This window comes from Anser cygnoides, chromosome 1 (genome assembly GCF_040182565.1).
Source record: "Anser cygnoides isolate HZ-2024a breed goose chromosome 1, Taihu_goose_T2T_genome, whole genome shotgun sequence".
Classification (NCBI taxonomy): domain Eukaryota; kingdom Metazoa; phylum Chordata; class Aves; order Anseriformes; family Anatidae; genus Anser; species Anser cygnoides.
In genome coordinates this window covers 10,383,812-10,411,197 of record NC_089873.1, presented here as the reverse complement: position 1 = coordinate 10,411,197, position 27,386 = coordinate 10,383,812, and the positions used below count along the sequence as shown (strand labels likewise).

Genomic DNA, 27,386 nt, shown 5'->3' with positions numbered 1-27,386 from the left:
AGTAGCTAGGTTCATGCATATAAAATATTTGAATAATACATTTTATTTTACAGAATCTGCTATTATGAAATAAATTTTACTGTCTAGATAATATACAGACGATGAGATGTTAATGGTTGTTTTTGTGTCCATTTCTGCATTGGTACAGCTTTACTATTTGCACCTCTGAACTGCTACTTTGCATTCTGAAGTGGATCCTTCCTCCATATCTTCCTCTAAGGATTTATACAATGGGTCACTGTAGATATATCTACATACTTGGCAGGGTCCTAGCACTTCTGTATCTTAAATTCTCAGTTATTCTCATACAATTAGTTTATTCTAACTAGAAGAGTAACTAGGTACAAAATGGAGAAGTTGCTGAGATTAAGCTGGTAGCCTGTAGGGGAAAAAAAAAAAAATTCCAAAATTAGGGATGCTTTCAATAAATGAATCCATGTCTCAAAAAATTATCTGCAAGAGGGGAATTGTGAAAACATTACCTGAACATAGTTACACTCACCAAGAAATAACTATCTGATGTGAATTACACACTAGCTTAGGCATGTAATAATTCATGTGTGTATTTAAAATCCAAAGAATGGTAAATTGGTGGTTCCTCTCTGATGTATGTCAGTAGCCTGGGGGAACCTGCTAGCTTGTGCAGGGTAAATTTTTAAAGGTCCCTTCCAACACAAACTGTTCTATGATTCTATGATTCTATAATAGTGTGTTATGGTATTTGAGTTAAATCACCACCCTCACATTCTAGGACACTAGGTTGTAAGGGGAAGAGGGAAAGATGGAGCTTTCCCTTCTTGAGTTGTGTAAACTGTGGTTCTTCTCCCTGTATATTCTCCTCTGTACTGGCACTGGGAGGTCTTTGCTTCATATGTCTGCCTGCACCAAATGCAGCATCAAGACACAGGCCAACAACAATAATTAATTTCATCTTGGCCTCTGAACAGACACCAACAGATGTCTGAAGCTTTTGATTTTTAGTTCTAAGTTAAAACCCTTTGAAGTCAACAGAAAGACTGCCATTTATTTTCATAGGCTTTGAATCAGGCTTTTAGTCATTTATCAATGAGGGGTAGATTTAAACTGGTCTCTTGTTAATGGGAGAATTTGCATGTTACGGTACTTTGAAGGAAGATGTTTGCTGAAATGTTTGCTCCTTGTTTTCTTAAGAGAAGATGTAGATTTGAGAAGCAAATGTTAAATCTGAAGTTTGACACAGAATTTGCTGTGCCTTCATATTTGTATTATTCTGATTTTAGAGGCTAAGTTATTGATAGAAGTTAGGAACTGCTGTTTTTTTTTTTTTTGTGAGCATTTCCAAGCATAAAGACTGTACTTAGATGGTTTTGAAACTTCCTGAATTGAGTCATCAGTCTTTTGAGAGAATCTTGAAGTAAAGTTTTCCCTGGATTCTAATAGCCTAGGACTTTAAAAATTTGTGTTGCAGCTGTAGCAATCATCATTAAAACTCATCTGCAAGTTTTCTAGACTTTTTTTTTTCTAGAGTAGACAAAACATCAACATGAACTCTGAAATGAAATTAGTCCCATTATGCAGTGTTCTCTGGTCTTCTATTTCAACTGAGGGAGAGCTTCCACAGAGTTTGTGCAAACAGTTCACACCACTAAATAATTCTAATAACACAAAATCTGTGTTTCAAAACTCTAATATCAAAAAACAGAGAAGAAAAAATGGCATTACAGCCATGAATGACTGTAACAGCAAAAACATCACCCAATCTGTTCAATTATTCCTCAGGAAAGAGGATGAAATTCCTCAGTAGAAATTCTGGTCCCATCACTTTCATAAAAACAAACAAACAAAACAAACAACCACCACCACCACCACTACCAACAACAAAGAAAATTCCCTGCTCCTGCTTGTTGCTTTTGACTACTGTTTATGACAAGTTTTCCCATTAATATTTATTGTAATGAAAAACATAATGTTTTCCTTTCACCAAATTGCCTGAATGTTCCTCTTGAAAAGAGCTGCAAACATAAATTTAAGAATAACCAACCAAACAAAATCCTTCAGTTTTTCATGTTGTGTTTTTTTTTAGAACAAAGTTTTTGAATTGACTGTTTCTGAGGACCTCTGCCAATAAAAAATAACAAAAATACCTGTAGAGGGCAAGCACGAAAAGAAGTATGAATAAGGCCAAAATTAATTTGATTATTAATTAAAATTAATTAGAATTAAAACTATTAGGACAGAAACATTAGATTTATTAAACTTCACAAATTAAAATGCCTGGAATTGCTTCTTTAGAGCACAGATATTCAAACTGCAATGAGGAAGATAAGGCTTTTAACTACTCTGCAGTAGTTGTCCATGTGCAGGTTTTTAACCTGTAGAAAATTTGGTGGGTTACTTTGAATGAATACTAAATCTCTTTTGCAGAGGTTAAGATTTACTCTGGACAATTTACTATGGAAAATGTAGTGTCATGTAAATCCAAACATCACTTGCTCATGGCAATTTCTTTCTGTATCCATATTATCATAACCATTATACATCTGCAAAAAGTCACCAAAAATTATGTTTTTAATGCCTAATCATGAGAATTTAATGGTCAGTAAATATGCAGACTATTACAGTCATTGCTGTACTCATTCCAGTATTCCAACCTCTAACTAATCATATGTCACTCTGTCTTTTCCTTATTGACATCTGTTGCTTATTGTACTAAATTTAGAAGGAAGATCCTTAGGGTAGGAGCCTGTCTTTTTTTGTTTGTCTGTGAAGTGCCATTGAGCTATGGAAATAATGTTGGTTTTTGACAGTAGCTGACATATGATATGTCAGATGAAGGTTAAAATGCTAAAAAATATTCCAGTGCCCAGGATTCTAGACCTGCTGATTGCTACTTCAGAGGTTATTCATCTCCAGCAGCACACTGAATTTGCACACAAATAAGCAGAGAAGTTGGGCAAACTTAAAATTTTTCATCTCTGCTCATATACAAACTGTGATGGCCGCCCTGCAGAATGACATCATTTCACACTATGTGCAGAGCAATAAAAGGCCTTTCCTGAAATATATCTCAGAGATCCCACTGTTTTGATTGTGTTTATTCATATGATATAATCTGAAGAGTCTGTACCCAGAGAGCTGACCTGTATAAGTAAGACAGCTTTTAGCTTTCTTTTCTATGGCCAGAGCCATACACTGCAAAAGCAGCCAGCAGAACTTCCAGATACCAGAGGGAAGGGTGAGTGGCACTGAGGAGAGAGTGCTTTAGAGTATCAGTTAAGGGATGGAGATAGTAATGCTGTTTTGGCTCCTGGCTATTTGGTGCATGTTTTCCAGTTTTAGAAAGTTAAAGAGAGTTGAGCCTCAGCTATTCTGTTGTATGTGACTGAGTTCAAATCCAGACTTACTTATTCAGAACATAGTTCACCCTCTAGTACATCTTCAGACACAGGTGTACCTGAGCTCTGGAGCACTCATGAGCAGTGCTTTAGAATTAGCCCGAGCAGTCCTTCAAGACTCTAGAAAAACAAATCTATTTCACTGACTGTTTCCAAGTTAATCCTTGCATTTGTACAACATGGATACTTTATGTGAAAAATGAAGACAGGATGAAGGACAGTAGTGTGAATATGTGGGGTAATGATGCTGAGCCCTGTTCCTGGAGCCCAACAGTTTCAGCTAGCAGTACATCAGACATGGTTATTGTCTGTATTGTGAGAAGGTGGCACTTATGGAAACTGGAAAAAAAAAAAAAAAGGATTTTAATTCTGAAATTTCACATATAAGGTCACGCATAAAGAGTACGTCCCTATATCGTTTCAAAATACATATCGTTTCAGGAAATCTAAGATTCCTCTCATATGAAATTTCTAGGTTGTAAAGAAAGTAGTAATACTCAAAGAAGCATCAGAGTATGCAATCTTCCCTGCAGCTAGAGTGAAAATAGGCACAATATTTACAATGTAAGCACCACATACAAGACCTCTGGTGAAGGTAAATGGGCATTTATGACAGTGAGTTGAGCAGAGCTTTTCAGTTTACAACAGTATGGCTTAGAATTGACAAGTTACTGTAAATGTGTTTTATTGCACCTATTATAGGAATATACAGACATGTTGCTTCCTGTTTGTTCTGATTTTTTCTTTCTAATTTTACACTATACATGTATACAGTAACAGAAGTATATAGGGTAATGTGATTTAATCTAGAGGAATTGATTTTCACATTTCCTTCAAGCGTGGTCTCATTATCTAATTGAGACTAGATTTTTCCTAGCATTTACTTGAACAAAGGAAAATCTGTCTGCAGTGCTAATGACACCGGAATCGTCTTAGCAACATTTTATTTTTTTTTCTGTAAAATCCACACTCTCCTTCTCTGTGATCCTTTATGTAAACAGTTTCTTAAGCATCAAGATTAGAGCATAGGAAAACTGAGGCATAAGCCAGCAATAGCAGAGTCTAGAAGTTAGTACTTCATGAAGCATGAAACTACATAATACAGTGACATAATCCTACACATTTGATTAGCACATATATTTTATTTCGGTTACAAATAACATCCTAAATTTTCTTTTAGTATCAATAAAGACAAGTAGGTGCCTGTGAAAGTAAGAGGTCCCATTTGTCTAAGTTTAGATTCCTAAAAACAGGTTGAGTTCTATGTAGATTTGATTGAGCTTTGTCTTTTTAGTATGATTTTTTTCCGTGCAAGAAGCCTGCATCCAATGTCATGGCAATTTCAATACATTGGAACAGTATGTACTGGAAATTGCATTTATTGCCAGTACTATGTGTTTTCATTGTTTCCTTGGTTGCTTGCTTGCTTGCATGTGTTTTGTTTTATAATCCTTAAGGAAAAAAGTGTTTGTGGATTATTTGGTCTTGCATTACACTATTATTACTGGAACATATTGTTTCATATTATTCTTTCAGGATGAATCATGCATGTTGATTAATGAAAACAAGACTTTGTTGATGTTATTTAATCTTTAAGTGGGTGTTGATGAGAACTGACAAGGAACCCTTTGAAAAGTCTTGTAAAAAGTAGTATTTATGCAGTTTTCCACTGTTCTCCTCTCATACTGTGTTCAAGCACTTTATACAGCAACCCTCATTAAATATTGTTATAGAAAGAGGGACCTAGGTTATGAAGAGTAATGGAACAGTGTCACAAAAAGCATGCAGAACTAACCTCACTTTCATAACACAATTGCTCTTTCTTGCAAAAAGTCGTAAACTGCAGACCAATTTTTCTACTGACTCCTTATTCCTCCCACACACACAAAAAAAATCTTTTCCTCGTGCTTCCAGAGTTGAAAGAATCTTACTGACCTCAGTGTATTGAACTGTGTATTTTGTATTCCTGAAGTTCTGAGAAACAGAACACTCTTCTGTCAACAAATACGAAGCAACTGGCAGGAGACCACTGCCCTCCTCAGAAGGAAAGCAGATGTGCTCTAATGAGCACTCTTCCAGAGCGTCTCTCTGCACATTCTCAATATTTCAGATGCTGATTTTCAAATGAGGCACCCAAGGCAATGTGCTCAGAAATAAATTGGTATTACAGTGTTTTGCATATTGAAATTGTTATGGAAGATCAGAGGGGTGTAAGCACTATATTGTAAATGTCTTGAATTAAAATTTGTCAATAAATATAATAATTTTGAATCATAAGTCTTCAACATATTTATAGGGGCTATATAACAATGCCCACAGTCATGGCAATTCCACCTTGATCAACAAAATTTATCAAAATGAAATCTGAAGCTGGCCAGTACATAGCCTATAATTCAGGAAACAAATGTGCAGGATGCATGAAGCTATTCATGGCAGATTGCTGCACAGGCTTTGACCAAGAGCAATAGAAATGCTTGCTGGAAGCCATTCCACACTAGAAAAGGTTCTATGACATGACAGCCTGACATTACCAATATATCAGGAGCTCAGTCGAACTAAAGGACTTTGCCCTGCAAGGAGAACTATGCTGTCCATTCGTGAAGCGTTTTGGTGTTTTAGGCAGTGTGAATTAAAAAACAATGTCTTGTTGCTTTGCATTAATGAGCTGTTAGTGTCGAAGAATTCCATGTAGTTCTTCGAATGTATACTTAAGGGGATAAAAAAAACTAATCTATCAAAAGAGTGTCTATAAACATTGATCAGACTGTAGCCACTTCAGATGCACTGTGTGCATATAGAAAATCCCCAGAAGTGTAGAAGTCATTATTTGTTTTGTCCATATATTTTTACAAAGAAGTGTTTTGCTTTTTAGTGAATACAGATAGCTGTGTTTTTTTTCTTTTTGTTTGTTTGTTTTGTTTTTTTTTCCTCTTTATAGCAGAATGTGTACAGTCAATACACTGGATAATTCAGGAATCAGAAGATGATTTGAAGTCATCCCAGCACAGAGACTGGGTGTAGTTATTACTTGATACCTATTCAGAAGTTTATAAAAAGAAAAATGCTCCAAAATTCTTTGGGTGCAGTTACGATATCTTTCTCTACATATTTCTATATATGCATATGTGATGTGCATGTGATGTGAGGGTGGTGAGGCACTGGCACAGGTTGCCCAGAGAAGCTGTGGATGCCCTATCCCTGGAAGTGTTGAAGGCCAGGTTGGATGGGGCCTTGAGCAACCTGGTCTAGTGGGAGGTGTCCCTGCCCATGGCATGGGGGTTGGAAATGGGTGATCTTTAAGGTCCCTTACAACACAAATCATTCTATGATTTTGGTATTAATAAAAGGCAACACAGCATCCTCAAGAAGAAGTTTTAGAAAGAGGCTGAAGTGGAAAAATTCAAATGATTCTATTTCAGACAAGTACTAAAGAAGGACAGTGAACAACATGTCCCAAAATCCAGACGTTATGGTCAAACTGAAATGTCCTGTATAGAGATGAAATAATACAATAACAATACCAAATCCAGATTAAATTCTAGCACCTGAGTCGTATCTGGGCAAAAGGAGGTGTGACACAGGGTGTTGACTTTCTAGTGATTGCTGGTCACTAGAATACTCTTCGAGCTTATTTGAATGCAATTTGTCACGATCGACCTACCTTGTTTTCGTGACTGCACTGGTTTCCTGCTAAACATGACAATATGAAGTAGCAAAGATGAAATAAGGCAGCTTTTTTTCTTTGGTCCTGATCAGAGCACAGCTGATGACTTGAGAATTGGGACCTGAGTTTTTTGCCCTGAATAATCTAATTCCTTCATTTTTCTTCGTATTTTTGTCTAATTCAAATTATACCTCCACCATGAGTTTTCAATTTTGCTTTAACCAAGAATACGCTACCCAGGTGTGTTCTTTCTACTGCAGTGTACATTAAGGATCAAACAATTTCATGTCATTTTCTTTCAACATTAGAATTAATACCTTCTGGTCCTTTGCCAATGTTATTCATGACATGAATTAAGAAATTAAAATTTCTGAGCAAGGAACAAGTTGTATTCCAATTTTTCTGTGCATCTTACCAAACAAAACAGGTTCGTTTTAAAGATGCATAATTATCTACTGATTAAGAAATTAAAAAGATTTAGAGACAAATATTTTCTCAGATTCAGCTTTTCTTATTACTATTTTTATATATATGTATATGTTTTACTGTAGGTTATTACACAGCCTTCAGTGTTGGTCTGATTCTCTATTTAAGCTGCTGGAGGAAGACAATTACGTGAAACTCATCAGACAGTGTACTTGCTACCAGCCCGTAAATTTTACCTTTTAACTTTAAGATAATCATACTGGCTGAGTTTGAACAGCCCATTTTGTGTTCGTTCAGCCAAAAGTAATTTTACAACATACAGTGTTGAGAAGGTTAAGTCATTTGTTCTAGTTAGTGCGTGTTGCACCATGTTCTAAGGCAGGAAAACCCTTGACAAAGTGAAATGATTTCTTTAGCCAACTTCTTTTCTACATAAATCAGAGCATCCAATCAAGTCAGAAGACAAATATTCCTGATCGTACAGAATATTAGATCCACGCTGGATTTGTATGTTGACTATGTATGAAACTACTGGATGTGTATGCAAGTGCAAATCTGATACTTTTCCCAAGCTGTTGCCACTGGTCTATATAAATGACATTCTTCACTAATTCCCATTCATTAAGTAAATATTGGAGGCAATGATAAAAACCTGGCTCATAATATATGAGTTTAATAAGTTTATTATATCATACTTTTAGTTAAAATCCACTTTAGCCAAAATGGGAACTATTCATATTACTAATGCAAATAAATCAGGAGGCATTTGGGATGTTGAGGAAGAGGATGTACATCTGCTGGAGAATTTCCCACTGGGTGACTTTACGTGCAAGTGCATTAGCCTCATGGGACACTCAGTATATCATTCTGTAAACAGTGCAGACATTAAAATTATAACTTGGGAAGTTAAACCTCATTAAAAAAAAAAAAAAAGAAAGAAAGAAAAAAAAAGAAAAAAAAGAAAAAAAATGAAGAAGGAGAAGAATTGAGGTGGAACCTGTTTAGGCACAGAAGAAGTGCAATTCTAACTTCTGTATTTTTTTTAAATAGAATAGCACTGTTGGAAGGAACCTACAAAGACCATCTAGTCCAACTGTCCGACCACTTCAGGGCTACCCAAAAGTGAAAGCCTATTAGTAAGGGCATTATCCAAATGCCTCTTGAACACTGACAGGCATGGGACAGCAACAACCTTGCTAGGAAGCCTGCTCCAGTGTGTGACCACCCTCACAGTAAATAAATTTTTCCTAATATGCAGTCTGAACCTCTCCTGACACAGCTTTGTGTCATTCCTGAACATCATGTTGGTTACCAGAAGAGACCAGTCTATCTAGAACCCGCTGCCATTCAGCCAGTTCATCACCCAGCACAGTGTGAACCTGTCATCTCATAGTTTGACAATTTGTCTAGAAGGATACAGTATCAAAGGCCTTAGTGAAAACCAAAGAGGTTATATCTACTGCTTTTCCTTCATCCATGAAGTGGGTGATTTTATCCTAGGAGATCAAATTCCTAAGGTAGGACTTTCCCTTGATAAATACTTGTTGACTATGCTTGATAATAGCTTTATTCTTGAAATGCCTTTCAGTAGCACCCAGGATAATCTTCTCTATAACTTTTCCAAGGTCTGAGGCTAGACTAACCTTTGCAATTTACAAGTTACAAAGTTGTTGACATAGAACACCTCAGTCACCAGAACAGAACTTAAATAATTATTTGGGCTTGTGCTGTCCAGGATCACAAAAAGGAAAGTATTAAAGGGTGATAAAGGGTGACATAATTAGAACAATTTAGAAATCTAAGCGTTCCCATAGATTTCAGAAATACTTTTAAGTAGTTTCAACTGGATGTATTTCTCATCAATCTCTCTCTCTCTCTCTCTCTTTTTTTTTTCCTGGCATGTTATTTATTTTTTATTTTCTTTTATTTTTAATCATTGTTATTATCCCATGATCATGAAATCTGAACAGTAAGAAATTTAGCATGTTATTGCGATACAGCTCTTGTGCAGCATTCAAAGTCTTTGGTATGCCGGGAAGCATGGATATAAATATAACTGTGTTGGCAAATCTGTAACTATTGAAGTAGCTTACATGCAGATTCAGTGGTGGGGCTAAATTGGTGGAGGTCTGCTGTGTAAGTTCACAGGGGAGTCTTTTAGGTTCATAGCAAAAGTCAGTCTTGTATATATGCTAATGCCATTCCCCTCATGCAAGGGTGAATGGCTTTCATCTCCATTCTGCAAACTTCTTCTCTTGTCTGGCCATGTGGCTCCCAATCAGATGAAGCTTTCTATACATATCTCCTAAGGTCAGCAAGGCTGACCAGCCATAATGTACATCAACGTTGTATACAACTCTTTCAGCTATGCTTTTTTTTAATTTGTAAATGCTAATAAATGAAAGACATTTAATGGAATTTAAGTTGTGATCTTCCCTATGCGCCTTTTTAAAATTAACTTCTAAAAACTGTTAGCCAATAAAATATTTGCAGGGTGTAGGAGCTGTTTAGTTTCACAGGCCCTAGTAAAATATTGTTTTTAATAAACTCTGTATTTACTGCTAGGAGTCCTGTAAAAATTATCTGCAGATTTGTCTGCCTTCTATGGAATACATTAACGTCTATCACTGTGTGTATACCCATTAAAATTTTATAGAATAGCTAGTGCAAAAAGCTCTTTAAATCATTGCAACTTGTTGTCTGGTTATTTTATGTTGATACATGAAATATTATTGTAGTAAGGAAAGAGCGCAACTCATGGTTGAATATTTAAGTCAAAGTAGCAGATCTATAAAACACTTATTTGATAGAAACAGCAGAAATTATCAATAATCATATTTTTTTCTTTAAATATGAGCAACTGTTCTGCTTATGCAGCAAATACTGTTAGCTGTAGTGCACTGGAGATCTCAACATAGCAAATGTCTAAGCTATTCATAAAATAATGGTAAATAGACAAAAAAAAAGAAAGAAATGAGACAGAAAAATTTTGGTACAGTTCAACTAAGTCAAGGTGTGCTCTTTAGTGCTACTACTTATCTTTCATATTGACAATTAAACATCACATGATAAATTAGAGATTAAAATCATTTCCTTCTGGAAATGGCTCTGTCCAAAATTACTTGGACTTTGGATCAGGCCATGGATTTCTGAACATTTTACTCATTTCCAACTTAAAGTCCAGTGCTAATTTGTTTTGGATTTTTTGCTCTCTCTATATTGTGTCCAAGTCTTGATTTTGCATAGGATTGTATAATTATCACAGAAAAGGGATTTAGTGATGAAGAAAAAAAAGGAAAGTCTGCCTTCTAAAGTATTTGTGATTCATTTAATTCTTCCTTAAAATCTACTTATTCCTTTCTTAGGCTGTCTCCTCATCTGTCTTGTACCCTGGTTAAGATGTATAGGTTGGTTTGTGTTCCTCTCTTGGCACACTTAGAACTTGACTGCAGGGGGCAAGAAATGAACTAAATCCTCAGAAGAGATTTAGACTTATTGTTCCAATTCAGTTTCTTTAGTGTACTTTCCTTCGTGAAAATTTAGCATTCAAGGGTTATGTACATTCCACACAAATTTGGTGCTTAGAGTTTCACAGAAATTGTCCCATGAGTGAGGAGACAGTTAGCCACAAAGAAAGCTGAGGAAAAGGGTAATACTGAAGATCTGTCCCTCAAAATACCTAATTCTGAACTGGAGCAAATTCTTCCTTCCATTTAAGATTTGTAGTCATGAACCCTTTCTGGACAGAGGTGATGATATTAGATCAGTCGCGGCTCACAAAATAAAATAAAATATAAATAAAAAGAAGGAATGGAACTGCTGGTACTAGCTGTATCTGAGTCAACTGATCAGATTCAGAGATGTGAGACAGAACTTCACATACTTCTTCCTCTGCCTGCAGTAGGTAGAGAAAATGAGGCTTTTTACACGCAGTACAACCATTTTTCATGAAACAAAGCAAAAGAGAGGGAATTCTATGAATAAAAAGAATAGCACAATTCATGTATATGTGGTGCTATGAAGAAGCCTGCTTTCCTTTCTTAGGTTGAAATGGCATTTCAAGCTGTGATCTGTTTCCAAGGCACAGAAAATGCAAACTGATAACTCTCAAACACAGGCAAATCATATACACCATGTGTACATCAAGAATAGGAAATCTTCCCATTGCGGTCCCTGACACTCATTTTTTACTTTTGTTAGAAACATGGCTATCAGTTTTTCTAAAGACTTACTAATACAGGAGATTGTACTTTTTCACACAATAAATCTCTGCCTTTGCTAATGCTTTGTATACTGTTTTAGTCTTGAAATATAACTTCAGATATCTCATCTAAAAGTCTAACATTTCATTGCTTCAAAAGGAATCTAGTACTTGCATCCTTTCTGTAGTACCGAAAGAAGAGCATTGGAGGGCAAGCTAGCAAAGAACCTCGTTGAAGTTCTAGCGTTGCACCATCACCTCCTCCCAAGCTTCCCCACAATTAAGAATTATTATTATTATTATTATTTTTTCTCTAGCAAAAGTGTAAATCACACTTCCAGGCTAGTATGATGGGATTGGATTGAGGATAGCTTATTTTCATTTCACAAAGTTTTCATTTTACCTTGTAATTAATTAGTATTTTATGTCAGCTCTAGGGTAATGCTATTCCCCTTCCTAACTTCTGTATGTATCACCTCTATGCTGCACCTGTGACTGAGAAGTATGAGTCTAACATTGTGCTGTGCTAAGATTAAATCTTCTCCTAACATCTCTTTCCTGTAGTAGATGCAGGTCTTACAAATAGTGTCCAGAAAAATGAAAATAAGTGTTGAAAGTCTAGCCATACCTATGCTAATAGAAAAATATTTTTTTTTAGAATAAAAATGTTTAAGCAGAACACTGCCCATAATCTACTGAGTTCAGTCAATATTCTTCACCAAAGGAACAAAGTAAATCTCATAAACTGCAGCATTTCTGATCCATATATCTGTCTTGATTTCAGCTGAGATAAGGTTAATTTTATTCATGGTGGTTTGTATGGTTCCATGTTTGGGATTGAGTAGAAACATAATGTTGATGTCACCCCGCTGTTTTAATTGTTGCAGAGCAGGACTTAGAGTCAAGAACTCTTCAGCTTCTCCTGCTGCCCTGCCAGTGAGGAGGCTGGGGGTGCATAAGAACCTGGGAGGGGACACAACCAGGACAGCTGACCCAGACTGACCAAAGGGATATCCATTGCATATGGTATCCTGCTGAATAATAGAACTGGGGGAATTGCTTGGCGACTGTCTGGGCATTGGTCAGTGGGTGGTGAGCAATTGAATTGTACATTACTTGTTGCGTATATTACTTGTTTTGTACATTCAATTTATTATTATTATTATTAATAATAATAATTATTAATTATTATTATTATTTTCCCTGCCTTTTCTGTTATATGAAACTGTCTTTATCTCAACCCATGACTTTTACCTTTTTCCTATTGTCTCCCCTATCCCACTGTGGGGTGGGAGGAATGAGCAAATGCCTCTGTGATGTTTAGCTGCCTGCTAGGCTAAACCACAATACCTCAGAATCAGGTGTGCAAACCTGTCGGAAGCATGGTTTAGTGGTGGACTTGTCAGTACTGGCTTAAAGACTAGATGATCTTAGAGGTCTTTTCCAACCTGAATGATTCCATGATTCTATGATTCTATGAAGTGGAGACGTGGAGAGGTTCCTGGAAAGCACAGTTAAACTCTAGATATAAATCTCCTCAATAGTTAGTAGGTATTTCAAGTTTTAACCCAGATTTATAAAGGTGAAAGTTAATTAGAAAGTTAATATCAGGATCTAAACTTCTCCAGTTTCAGGTAGGTTACATCTAAGCTATTGATTTGGGAACTTGTCCAGTGAGAATAGTATCTTCTCTGAGGAGAGAACAGCACATCAGACATATAAGTGAGGAAAATCTTTATTTTTATTTTTTATTTTTTATTATTTTTTATTTTTTATTTACATTACAATAGGAAGCAGTATTCATTATAATTAATTTTCAAAATAACAACTTTTTAAGAAATCCGCATGCAGTACATTTCCTCTGTGAATTCTGTAGGGTGATGAATAATTACTGCCAATAATTAATTTTCCTTCCCCTCTTGAGATTTCTTATTCTTTTCCCCTAAAATCAGAAGAGGGTGGGAGAGGAGTGGGTTGGGGATGGTGCTTGGAGAAAATTCACAGCTCATTTTTCACTGCATTTTCCTGTGGGATTATGATATTCATGGGCTTTTACTCTCTGACTTAATATGTATTCTCGTTTTCCTTTCCTTTTTCCTTTCCTTTCCTTTCCTTTCCTTTCCTTTCCTTTCCTTTCCTTTCCTTTCCTTTCCTTTCCTTTCCTTTCCTTTCCTTTCCTTTCCTTTCCTTTCCTTTCCTTTCCTTTCCTTTCCTTTCCTTTCCTTTCCTTTCCTTTCCTTTCCTTTCCTTTCCTTTCCTTTCCTTTCCTTTCCTTTCCTTTCCTTTCCTTTCCTTTCCTTTCCTTTCCTTTCCTTTCCTTTCCTTTCCTTTCCTTTCCTTTCCTTTCCTTTCCTTTCCTTTCCTTTCCCTTTCCTTTCCTTTCCTTTCCTTTCCTTTCCTTTCCTTTCCTTTCCTTTCCTTTCCTTTCCTTTCCTTTCCTTTCCTTTTTCCTTTCCTTTCCTTTCCTTTCCTTTTTCCTTTCCTTTCCTTTCCTTTTTTTATTTTTTATTTTTATTTATTTATTTATTTATTTTTATTCCGCCAGTGTTCAACTGAAGGAATAAAAAAATAATCTTATTTTAGTGATTAACCCCTGAAAAATGTCAAATGGTGCTATCATGGGACTTTAACAAGTATCTCAAAATAGATATAATAGTCAAGTCCTCATTGTTAATTTATTATGGAAGATTACATATATACTCTGGAATCAACAACATAGATAGAAGTCAAATGGAAGCTGGAAAGAAAGATCTCCCTTGAAGCTAATGGAGTCCATTATCTCTTCTAGATATTGTCAAGGCATATATCTATCGTCCTAAACAAGATGTTGGTCTAAGCACATAGCAATTTTGAGGCATAAAAATCTTAACTCCTCAGCTAACTCTAGCCTTTAGAATGCAGGACAATATATGTTTGTTGCCTCTCCCATTCTGATTTACAGTATGTTAAGCACATGCTGATTAACGTCCTGAACTGCAGCATAACCAGACAAATGTCATGCAATGAACCTTTATCTTACTTAAGTATTTTTAATTAAAACCTTATGCAAAACCTTAAAAATGAACAGGATCACTAACAAAGATCAAAACCTATTTGTTCGATTCACCTATGTTTTAAATCGAATTTTAACAGAAACATTTTCTCTTCTTTTGGATATTGAATCCAGCCATATAAAGATGAAAGGAAGGAAATGCTATAAGCACTATGTCCTAACATAACACATAAGAGTACATAATACATAAGAGTATTACGTGAGTACAAAAGGTTTGACAAAGACTCTTGATACAGGAGGTCTGAGTTATACTGTACAAATCACTTGCTAATGAGCACCTGAGGTGGGAAAGCACAGTAAAAAGGAAACCCCTATCAATATGATTCAGTATGGATTAAAAACATACAGAAAAAAAATCAGACTTTAGTCCAGCATAAGAAATACTAACTTTCCTCCTTTTGAATGCATTTATTTGATGCTGCTCACAGTAGTAGGTAGGTCCCAAAGACAGATATTAATGACAAAGTAAGTCATTGAGAGTAATATTCCCTCCTGGTCTTTAGAGACACCTGGACCACAGGAACATGGACTTGTATGGAATTCAAACCAAATGAATCTGTACCCAGTAACTCTAGGTAGTATCTATGCAAGCATCGACAGCTGTGAAATCTCATTGCAGCATGCACTATTTTAAACATGGATCTGGTTCATGACTAACAAACCTTTGATGGAGTGATCATTAAACTGAGTCCCACTAACTTCTGAGGAAATAATTTTAGCTTGAACTAAATTGTTCTAACAATGCTACAGTTCTCTATTAAGATACTGTAATTAGCAAAGTTGCATTTCAGTAAAAATAATTTTTGTTAAAAAAAGTATTTGAAATGGACTGTCATGTTTTCCCAGCTGCTGTCTGTAAAGAAATAGCATCATATTTTCCAAGCTATATAAGAATATAACTAACAATTCTTTAATGCCATTACCTATCAGAAAGGAGATTTAATTTGACATGAAGAATTTCTTCACCCTGCTGTCAGCTGTTGAGTTAGTGTTTTTATTTCTTTTCTTTCTAACCCTTCTAAAGTGTTTTTTTTTTTGTTTTTTTTTTTTTTTTTTTTTTAGTTTGGCAAACCTTCATTTTATTATGGAGGTTAGACAAAGGTCTCACCATTTCAAAAAAGTGTCTTTTGATCCCTGCCACTCTGAAATCCACCTGGGAAATACACAAAAGAGTAAACCTAGCATTCGGTGTGACAGCCTTGATATCTTAAAGCAGTATCTTGATAACTCTTTTTATTTCGAAAACTGAAAAAAAAAAAAAAAAGAAAAAAAAAACAGAGTGAAAGATGTCATCTGGACAACAGAAGTCAATCATAGTGATAAGAATAATCACAAGTCTGTGTCAGGTATTTAAACTTTTTTTTTTTTTTCTAGAAATGGACTAAGACAATTAAGATGTAAGGAACTAATGTGCTAATATAGAAAACAGCAACATGAAATTTTAAGGTAAATATGCCACGTGAAAAAAACAACAAACAAACAACAACAGCAACAACAAAGTTTCACTTTTCAAGGGGTATAATGCATTGCTTTGTATTTATTGTAATTCACAAACTAATACTAAAAGATACTGTTAATAATTAATTAAACTAATGGTTTCCGCTATTTCTTCTTTACAACATAAAAAATGCATAAATAGTATTTAGTTTTGTTCATAACTGCTCTGTATTGACAAGCACCATCCCATTTTTCATGCTTTGATCCTGACTGGGAAAATTCTTCTGGGACAACGGCAAACCACAGACAAAAGATAAAATACATCTAATTTTGATCTAAGGCTCTCCTGTTCCCAACAGCTGTCTGAGCCTGTTCCTGTAACAATGTCCAGCTATTTGCTGTCACTTCCAGATTTGTGCTGGGTTTCCCAGCACTCACAGAATTTTCTGCTACTTGTGCTGGGTTTTCCGGCACACACACTCTTCCCTGCTAATTCACCTGGGCAGACTAACCAGTTTGAATTGTGTTAGCACCAGGATACTCAACAGACTGACTAGCTGTCCTAATCCAGACACTACAATGTTCCACTATATCCATGCAGTTCACCTGAACAACTGCAAGTACAGGAGTTACGTATTTCTTGGCCTTGACATTTAGGTATAACAGTACTGGCTGCTCATTCATTTGCTTTTCCTGTCAACTCACCATGCTAACCACCCCGAACATTAAAGTTCTTGCAACCCCTCACAGACGCAACTGAATTACCAATGCAATCATTACTCGTCTACCCAGCAAAAATAACATTTTGCTCTGGCAACAAGCTGAGCTGCTGTCTTTTTATCCCTACTGTCTTGCCAAAATATTTAATTTCATTGCATCTTCCTGTTTTGTTTTTTGTTTGTTTGTTTGTTTTGTTTTGTTTTTCTGTTTGTCTTCTTCTAGGTTGGGCTATTGGGTGTTGTTTATTTTTAGCAAGTTACATTTAGATTATAAAAGAAAACAATTCATATGATAGATGGTGGAAAGGCATCTGGGGAAAGACAGGTTATAACCATGGATATGGGCAAATTATGAGGTCTGGTTTCTGGATGAAAAGCTGGAGAAAGCAGACTGTGATAGGAGAATTGAGAAAAACAAGATTTTCTCCAAAATGCCTCCTGATCTACTCTTGTCATTTAAGAAATTTTGTTTAACTAAACAGCACAAACATCAGTTTAGAAGCTCCTTGAAGATAGATATTCAGGCTGCAAAATTCCCTTCACTGCTTTTTTACCTTGTATGTTATCTTCCAATGCAAATTTCAGTTAGACGGTATACTCTGAGATAAGGGTTGCTCCTCCTGCTCGGCTTTTTTTGTGCCCCAGATTCTCATTTCAGTAGGAATTATGCACTGGCATATGTCTGGATTGCAACTAAAAGGTTAATAATTCCTTAAAGAGAATGGTAAATTTGTCTATCTCTAGATCATGTTTAGAGCACTGGGATCAGGGAATGGACATATGAACAGTCTGTCCTCTGACTCTTCTCCACACATCGTAGTTGATACCTGTGGACTATTTGTGGGTTAGTGACCACACATCATAAGGGCAACTTCAGCTGTTCATGCCTGCAGGCCCTTTCACCCTTCTGGCACTTAACGTTAAGGCTCTTTTAGAAAACTAAAATGGGTTTTGCTTCTACCCATAAATTCTGGATATTGGAAGCCGCAGAGCTGCAGACCTTTTTTGAAATATATCACCTTTGAGTCAGTCTAACTGAATGAGTTTCACTGATTCATAGAAATATGTTGATATGCAAAAAGAATAGACAGAAATATGTCACACCTATTAGATCCCACACTGAAAATAAAATATTTTCGAGCATGGGCTGAGGGAGTGTGGACCTGTTATTTCCCCCACCCAGATACTTTAAAAATTGTCTCCAGTTACCATCAGATTGTATCAGCATAATATGGCTGGCCATCAATGCCAGACACTGATCCTAACAGGTCTGCACTCAGCATGCTGACTAGATCAGTCCCGTGTGCTTGTGCTGGATTAAGAAATATAACGTTAAATGAAACACTTCACAAATGACAGATCCTGGTGCATAATAATTTAATGAGGTCCCAACTAAATCTAAATTTAAAATGTTTTGTTTTTCCTGGGCATGCTCAGAGGTTTAACAGAGCAGTTAGTATCAGCATTGCTAAAGTATACTTAAATTATTTAATTTTTGTAGCCACTCTCATACTTTTTAGTTCTTAACTGAGCCTGTTACACTTCAAAAATCTCTTTTTCACTTTCATCTCTCTCTCATTACATTTTTAACACTTCAGTTGTCACAATTTTTTGATCACAAGGTGGGAACATAAAGTCAGGACATGCTTATTTCTTAACAGTAGTGTTGATGCCACCCCATATACCCTCCTAACATTACTTCAGTTTGACACATTTGAAAAAGTGATTACCAGTTTGGATTTTATACTACTGGAACTCACACTTGTATAGCCCTCTTCACAGTTTTCCCTAGTATGACACTGCAAATGTGTTTAAGATTCAGTCAAGGTTCTAAAAAGATTCTTTAACTTAAATAGCTATTTAAATTTCAACTCAACCCCATCCTGTACAATGCAGCTTGATAGGCTTTGGTACTAGTTGGAAGTGCTATCTTGCTGCTAAACTAGCAAACACTGAATGCTAATAGCAATCACAGAAATCATGTTATTAATTCCTGCTTTATTTTCAGTCTAGCATTATGCACGTTGATATGACAGATTTTTTATCTTTGTTTCACCAATTAAAATTTATTTCTAAGGTGGAATTGTGGATTTATAAGAGATTAGATCTTGTCCTTATGCGTAGAAGAGATTTCAAGAGATTATTATTATTTTTTAAACAAAACAGATCTGCCACATCCTCACCTATGACCTTAATGGAGCCACCTCATACCTTAATGCTTAATTAAACTACATGGTTTCATATCTAATCACAATACTATGATTCATTTTACCTAAAATTATAGTATTGGGGTTTATAATAACTGTGACACCATTTCATTCTTAGAAAAAATAAATAAATTTACAGATCTTAAAGTATATCTTTATATATATATATATACAACACTATTCAGGTCAGATTTTTTGCCTTTTTGTTTGTTTTCTGCATTTAGAGACATTATTGCATGGAAAAGTTGAAAAATATCTTAATGTGGAAGGAGTGAGTTTAGCTTCAGAAACAATTTTTCCATTGATAATAGAGGATTGATTCCTTTCTTCTTTTTCTTAAACTGCATAAAATGGGAGAGAAAAATTCTGAATGAGTTAAGGATTAAGGCTATTTCCTACTGGTACTGAAGCAGGCAGAGGAGAGCACACTGCCATCCTCCATCCAACACCACAGTCAACTCTAACTTCAATGTGACAGGTCTGGGTTTGTACTGTGTATTGTAACGTCTTATTTGTGATCTCTAAAACACCAGTTTCCTCAACAGTAAATGGACAAACCTGGGCATGTTGACTGTAGATGTAATGTGAGATTTCTATTGCAAGTAACTTTGGTCCATGTAAATCCTTAATGCTAGGATTAATTTGGCTTTTTTTTTTTTTTCCTTTTTTTTTTTCCTTTCTGTTATTGCTGTCAGTAGCCATAAAGAATACCTTGCTCAGTTCTCAGTATAATTGGCAGTAAGTGCAATGGGGGAATCATATCTCTGGGTCCAGTTTTGTATCTCATGGAATAAAGTTACAACAGCAATGAACTTACATCAATTTATAGCTGATCTAGTATTGATTGCAATAACATAATCCATTATAGCATGTTTGTTTAATGCTATTTTTTTTTGCCAGTAAGTGCACTATTTAATATTTCATGTAATTGTCTAAGAATAATAGAGCAGAAAGCCACATGAGGCCTATTTTTTCTTCTTCTCTCCTTTTTTTCTTTTCTGCCTTTCCTTTCCTTGTGATTCTTTGTTCCTTGTCAAACAACTAATTTATGAGCAGACTCTGAGTCATGTCTGCCCTGTTGATTTATTATTGAGCAGTGTTGAAATGAGACTGTCTATTTTGCATTTTCATCTTTGTGCATGACAGGCAAGTGCTGATTTTATATTACAGTTTCTGATTTTCTGCAAGTCTATAGTTCAAAATTATTTTAAAGTTCCTACCACAATTTTCACACCTCTACATCACGTCACCTCTTCTTGTCAAATGTAACTAACCCTTAATTCATTTTCTTAATAACAAGAACTATGAGATTAGAGGTAAAAATAAATAATAAAATAGTTGTTATTATTAAAAATCCTATTATGAAAAAATCAGTATTAGTCTCTTGGTTAAGATACATTTTAAGAAATCTAAAGACAATGATGTCAAAATGTCACATAAAATAGAGTTGAATAAATAAATCTTTGTTTCTTATTTAATACTGCTTTGGATTTGTTTTATTTTATTTTATTTTATTTTATTTTATTTATTTTATTTTATTTTATTTTATTTATTTTATTTTATTTTATTTTATTTTATTTTTCTGTTAATTTGTGTTAGATTTTAAGGTTTAAATGAAGCATGGTAGTCTTATTTCTACGTAAACCCATGTTGCCTTTTATATTTTTATATATGTGTACAGGCAATTTTAATTTAACACTATGTTATATAAACATTGAAACGCAGCTTTATATGCAACAGGCAGTTGTAAACAATTCATGTAATGCAGTCATGTATGACAAGTTCTTTCCGAGCCTCAGAAAAAAAACATATGCTACAATTTCTATGTTCAGATCAGTAAAAAACCTTCAGAAAGAAAAATGTCACAGAAGTAAAGGCTGTGATGTATAAGTATCTTTTGCATTAACTATGTTTCCAATGTGGGTGTGGATCCATTCTCAGGAAGCATTAAATATATGAGAAGGTGTACTATACTCCTCTTCCTCATACTAATTTAGCAAAGTAGGTCAGTATATACTCAATATTAAAAACCTAACTGAAGTCGGGTTTTAACCTAACTTAAATGTCTACAATGAGAGTTTAAACATGGATTTGGGAGTGGGTAAATTAACTAAACTCACCTGTCCTTTTTTTTGTCCTTTTTTTTTTTTTTTTTTTTTCATCTACGGGTTTCTGAGGACATAATGTATTCACGCACAAGAGGAAAGATTGGGGTACAATTTTTGGACAGGTCTATGTACTATCTTGCTAACATGTTCAATTTCTCTAGACCACATATATAAGATCTGTGGTTTTATAAATAAGACCAGATAAATATCAGGAATTCACAGGAAGTCACCAAACAAGCCCAGCTTTCCTGTCCTAACAGCGCTTTAGGCTCTATTTCAGTTTGACTGATCCATGTTTTTGTGTTAATTATGCATCAAAACATCTTGCTAATCACGAACACACACAAAATCTTCTAGTTCAGCATAATTGAATTTAATACTCACTAGAGATATTTTAAATTCCACAGCCATAAGTTTAGCTTGTGTAAGGTGGACATAAAGGTGGACAGAAATTAAAACTGTTTTTTTTCTAGGAAAGTGTGAGATCTCCATGGAGATATTCAAAACTCAACAAGACAAAGCATTCCCATCTACCTTTGAGGTAAGCTGTGTTTACGCAAGCACTTGGAATAGATGCTCTTCAGATGTTTCTTCTGACCTAAATTACTCTGTGACTTTATGAGGCTTACAGTGTTCACTCTTATGTCCTGTCCTCTATCCTCTCTGTTTCTTAATCTCCAATAAAAAATAAAACACTCCACACTTTGTAAAACATATATATATAACCTATGTAACCTATATATATGTGTAACCTGTATATGTATAACCTATATAACACACCTATTTAACTTTTTCTGACTGTACATAAAAATGAAATGCTACTGACCTCACCACTTCCTTGCCTGTCCCTTTCACCTGTTTCACAAAACTTTCCAGGGAAGAAAAGATATTGTAGAGGAGGAATATCCTTTAATCTTCTAAACTAACAGTTTCATGTTTACTGTTCTTTAATGTCCTGTAGCTTGATATACCAATTGTCACCCATAGCATCTGAGATCATAGCCTTTTTTGTGATTTTCTCCATTTTTTAAGGAGATTAAAGGAAGGAAATAAAACCACTTTTGAAAATTTCCCTCGATTTTATATTCTTTTATCTCTTTATTTTATAGAATTCTCAGGGACATCTACACGATAACGTCACTTTCGTAACATTACTCATTTTACTATGCTACATATGAAGTAGAGCTAACAGACGATCATTTTCTAGGGACAAGGCCAAATTCAGATTACTAGATTGAACACAGTTCAGTATTCTACTCAACACGAGTGTGAATACTTACAATTTACTATTTAAGCTAGAGGGAAAATAATAATTTGTTTTGCATATTAGTGTACGCATTTTACTATTATTTTTAGCTGTAATCTGCTAAAAAAAAAAAAAAATGATATATGTTATCCTGTTAATGGATTTCTTTTCCCAGTAAGGAAAGATATTTCCTTAAAGATATGCACATGCGCTGATGAAAGAGAATAATCACCAGTTCTTTTATTTTTTAGCTAACAGAAAGGTCTCTCGGTTACTATCCTTCATTTGAAAAGCTGTATGATTTACTGTGGTGTTGAATGAGCAATTACAGTATCCACAGTCTTCATTCCACTGACCACTGTGCTTAAATTTGAATTAAATTAAAATTAAAATTTCAGTACAACTGCTATTTTCAGTAAAGCTACTTTTAAACACTGTTTAACACTAATGCTAAAGCAATACTGAATCTTTATCAGTAACTGTCATGCAGACAAATTAGAACGTGTACATGACACTATGCCTTAACCCCACACAAAAGAGTTAACCAGTAAATATGGAAAACAGAGACACCACATAGGGCCACCAAAATAAAATATGCACAAAACATGGGAAATAATTAGACTATGTGATCTCATGAGAAATGATGGTTCCTTTTTTCTTTTTTTTTCTTTTTTTTTTTTTTTTTTTCCTGAGAATAAAAGTGAGGATGGAGAACAAAGACAAGGGAAGAATATACAAATAGTTTCATTCTATCAAGGCGGTGAGCCTCTGAAACAATTAAGACCAGGGGAAAAAGAATTTGAAGAATCTTATATATATAATTTTTATATATATTACCAAATAATAACTATGAGAAAGGAAAAAGCAGAAATGAAGCCATACTAATGAGGAGGATGAAGATAAGACAGTTATACTTGTTAGCTTCAGAGGGAAATGAAGAATATGTCTGGAGATCAGGCCTGTGTGGGATTCCACATTTCTTTAATATGAGACTGAATGACTGAAAGGAATTCATTTATACAATATTGCATTCAAGAGGTAAAAAGGAGGGACTAAACTGTATATGTATGCAAAAGATGAAATGACTGAATACGAAATACAAAAATAATGGAAATACTTACTGTTATATCCCATGGGATAGAATTTTACATATATTAGAAATTATCTAAAATCTTATGCAAAAAATGTGTCTATTTATAATTATGGAAATAGAGACTCAGGTGAGTGGATAGCCTCCCAGTGGTTTTAATAGGATATAGATTTGGTTCTTAAAGCACTTATTTTCCAGAATTATTATCACAGAATTCGGTAACATTATTTTGAATTTATACTACAGTAAGAAAGGAGGTGTTTTGCATAGATTTAATGAAGGAGAAACCTGCTGTAGTTCTATGAAGTCCATGAAATGTTTTGTATGCAACTTTTGATAAAGATGTGATTGCTGCCTTAGTTCTTTGTGTGTATTTCAGGTTGGTTTCTTGTATTTTTATACTGTTGTAGGGAGAGAGCATCGCTTGATTTTTGGAAAGAATGGAATCTCTTTGTTTTTCTTTTTACAAAGTCTTCAGATTTATCAGCAGAAAAAAAAAGAAAAAAGCTGAAAATACAGTTGTTGCTTAGTTTGCTCAGATATTTATTGCCTAATTTGATGCAATTATATACAGTTTATAAACATAATAAATGATTTAAAAAAAAAGCCACACAACAGTAAAACAGCTGCTTATGGTTATTTCAAGCAGCTCTTCTGATCAGGGTCAGTAGGGCAGATTGAGACAGGTAGCTCAAAATACACCTGCCAATTGAGCTTTTTATAGATCATTAATATATTTGAAAATTGCACTGGCAACTTTATCAATATAAATTTTACTGCAAACATGTACTTTTTGAACTAATTAGGTTTTTATGAAAGAAACAGTCATTTTCTACAGGAAGTCAGTAACAGTAAATCACTGGAGCTGCATATTAAGCATCAATTCTTCCCACTTGCTCAGTCACCATATGGCACCACACACTGTGCAGAAAGATAATCACTTTATTGTTGGCTGGGTTTTTAATCAGATACATCTCATACTGTTTTGTTAAATGTTGCCTTGCAAATAAACCAACTTTACAATACATTTGGTTTTTGGAAGAAAACGTAAATAAGACCTAGTGAAACATAAGAAGGTCTGGTCAAACTTGAAACACGGAATTTAATAAAATGATCAGGCATGAAAGAATATAAAACATTATTTGATGCACACAAAGATACATCAAAGTAAACTGGATTGGGAGCTGAGCAAACCACTGTGCAAGGTGTCTGCTTTCCAGCAGTAGTTTGCTGGCTGCATTAGACTTGACAGCTGTTGTGCTTGGTGGCTTTCAGACTACAATATTCACTACATCTAGCAGCTAATAGATTGCTGTGGTCCACCCCTACTGGGAGGTTGCATGAACAAAGAGTTTATTCAATGATCAGTTCTGCAGTTCTCTCCTGCTTTGTCCCCACAAATAGAAACTGTCCCTACAAACAGAAACTGCCATGGAACTTTGTTCCTGGGTGTTCCTCATGCAGAGGTCACTGCTTTTAGTTTTATATTGTGCCTACCCCAACAGAAGCTCTATGACCTTTCTGGCTTGAGTGCTCTGCAAGGACAAAGGAACAGAAAAATTGTCTAGATCTATATTCACAGGGATGTAAAAAAAAAAAAAAAAAAAAAAAAAAAAAAAAGTTGAATATTCAAAATAAGTGGGGAAAAAAACACCCTAAAGATTTTTTTTAGTATATGACAATGTTTCCTAGGAGAAGTATTTGAATATTCATTCCTCTAAAATAAGACTAAAACAAACACAAATATACAATAGGAACAGCCTGAGCAGAAAAAGGGAGACATTAGATACAGGTTCTTTGTATTTCTGATTTACATGTAATTAACAGAATGTTATGGTTATGTAGTCAGATGCTGACATTAACATTATCTATGCAACCTTTGGTAGATTCCTTTGCATACGAAATACAATATATAACCCCCCTAGGACTGTCATAGTCCCCCACAACCTCATTTCTCTCATTTCCTGTACTCAGTGCCAAGCAAATTCTTTATTTCCTAAGGAATAATCCTTGGGGGGCGGGGAGGGGGGTGGGGTGGTGGGGGGATGGGGTTGTAGAAAAAAGGAGCAATTCTTGAGTGCCTGAGGAGGAATTCCTAGCTGTCCTGGGATGGAAGATATTCAGTGTGGATATGATGTTCTGCAAAATTCCCCACAGAAAAAGATCTTCAAATACATTTGGAGAAAATCTCATGGGATTCTAAAACATTTATGTGGAAAGGATAAATTCTTTGTCAAGTGGGTTTTTGTTTGTTTGTTTGTTTGTTTGTTTATTTTCCCAGACTGCAGAGGTACTTGTATTTTCAAAAATTTACATGCTTTTTGTTTGGACGGATTAACATCTATTCCCATCTGTGGAAAGATTGGGTTGTTTTTGCAGAAATATTTGCTCCACAAAGACTCAAAGAACGAAAAATATTAGAATGAATACTTAATGGCTAACAAAGTCATAAGCAATTAAAACCAGTGTCTGTATTTTTCTTACAAGCACTTTTCTATATCCACATCTTCATCATATTATGGCTAAATACTGGTTTCAGAGTAACAATGATAGATATAGTACTGGGAAATATCAGGATCTCAAAAAGATGACACTGAAATTATTCTCCTCTTCACTTCTGACAGGATCACAGACAGAGGACAAAAGAGTCTGAGGAGTTCACTTTATCTTGCCTCTGTTCCAAGGTAATATCAACAAGATATCTTGGTAGATGCTTACCTTAACCTTACCTCAAAAAAGAGAAACAAAGAAAAAACATCTGATAAGATGCATATCCCTTTAGCCTTCCAGGTATAGCTGGCAGTCTTGAAAAGGTCCCATTAATAGCATTTGACTTTGCTTCAGGTCTGTAGCTCACAGCAGTATGATAAATTGGACAATTCAATCATTGTATGAATACTAGGAATCTCGACAAATATGAAGGGATACTTACATTTCTAGCTTTCTCACTTTAACAATTAAATTCACTTGCACTAAACCTGTCTTTTTTTTTTCTTTCTGTATTAGTATTTGCATTTAATGTAAGTGTACTGATGTTCACCAATAATTTGTAACATGAGGAAAGGTGTCACCCAGATATAGTAATAAAAGCAGCAAGACGCCTTTTAGATAATACCCCTTTCTTTGGATATTTGCACTTCAGCTACATGGATAACTGTGGGTCATAACCAAGCAATTTTTCACTTCAGTGTTCCCAAACTGTTAGCTCCACAATATTTATTGAAGTTTTGTTGCAATGTTTATACATAAATACCAGTTCTAATCCCTTAAACATGTACATTTTGGCTTTGGGGAGAAAAGATTTTTCTTCCATCTGCTTTATATGTTTACCTCATTATTGAATAAACTTATTTTACTCTATGGTTCATCTTAATATCAGCTAGTCTTTAAGAAAAGAGCTGTAGGGCAAGGTAGAAGTTTATACATGTATATTGACATTCAGAGTTTCAGCTTCTGTGTAAAGAGCTCTGGATTATTACCATTTATTATTATTATTATTATTATTTTTATTATTATTTTGGCCGCTCATGATTTCAGAGAGAATTGAGATTATTTTATTGTCAAGAATAGCTTTAATTTGTTTTAAGAAGGAAAAAAATGTCAGTTTTCCAGTTGCACGTCAACAAACTTTCTCAGCTTTTTAAAAATTATTAGTATTATTATTAATTATATTATTTTTATTTTTTTAATTCATTTTCCTCTGGTCTCAGTTGTTTCAGAATTGAGATGATCAAGGAAGAGGAATTCCTGTTCTTGTTTTCTTTCCTACTAACAAGATTTTTTCCTGTAAATAAGTTTCCGGTTCGTTTGTTCCTTATTCCCAGCCTGGAGCAAACCATCAATACCATCTACTGAATAAACC

At 34.8% G+C, this 27,386-nt stretch overlaps 1 long non-coding RNA gene across 1 annotated transcript in view; it reads left to right on the top strand.

Annotated features, from left to right (window-relative positions):
* The window catches only part of LOC136786928 (uncharacterized), a 44,178-nt gene that overhangs the window by 11,236 nt on the left and 5,556 nt on the right, over nt 1-27,386 (top strand). Inside the window, exons 2-3 of the long non-coding RNA XR_010826548.1 lie at nt 21,662-21,729; nt 26,149-26,208. This is a non-coding gene — a long non-coding RNA (uncharacterized lncRNA). The remainder of the gene's footprint in view (nt 1-21,661; nt 21,730-26,148; nt 26,209-27,386) is intronic.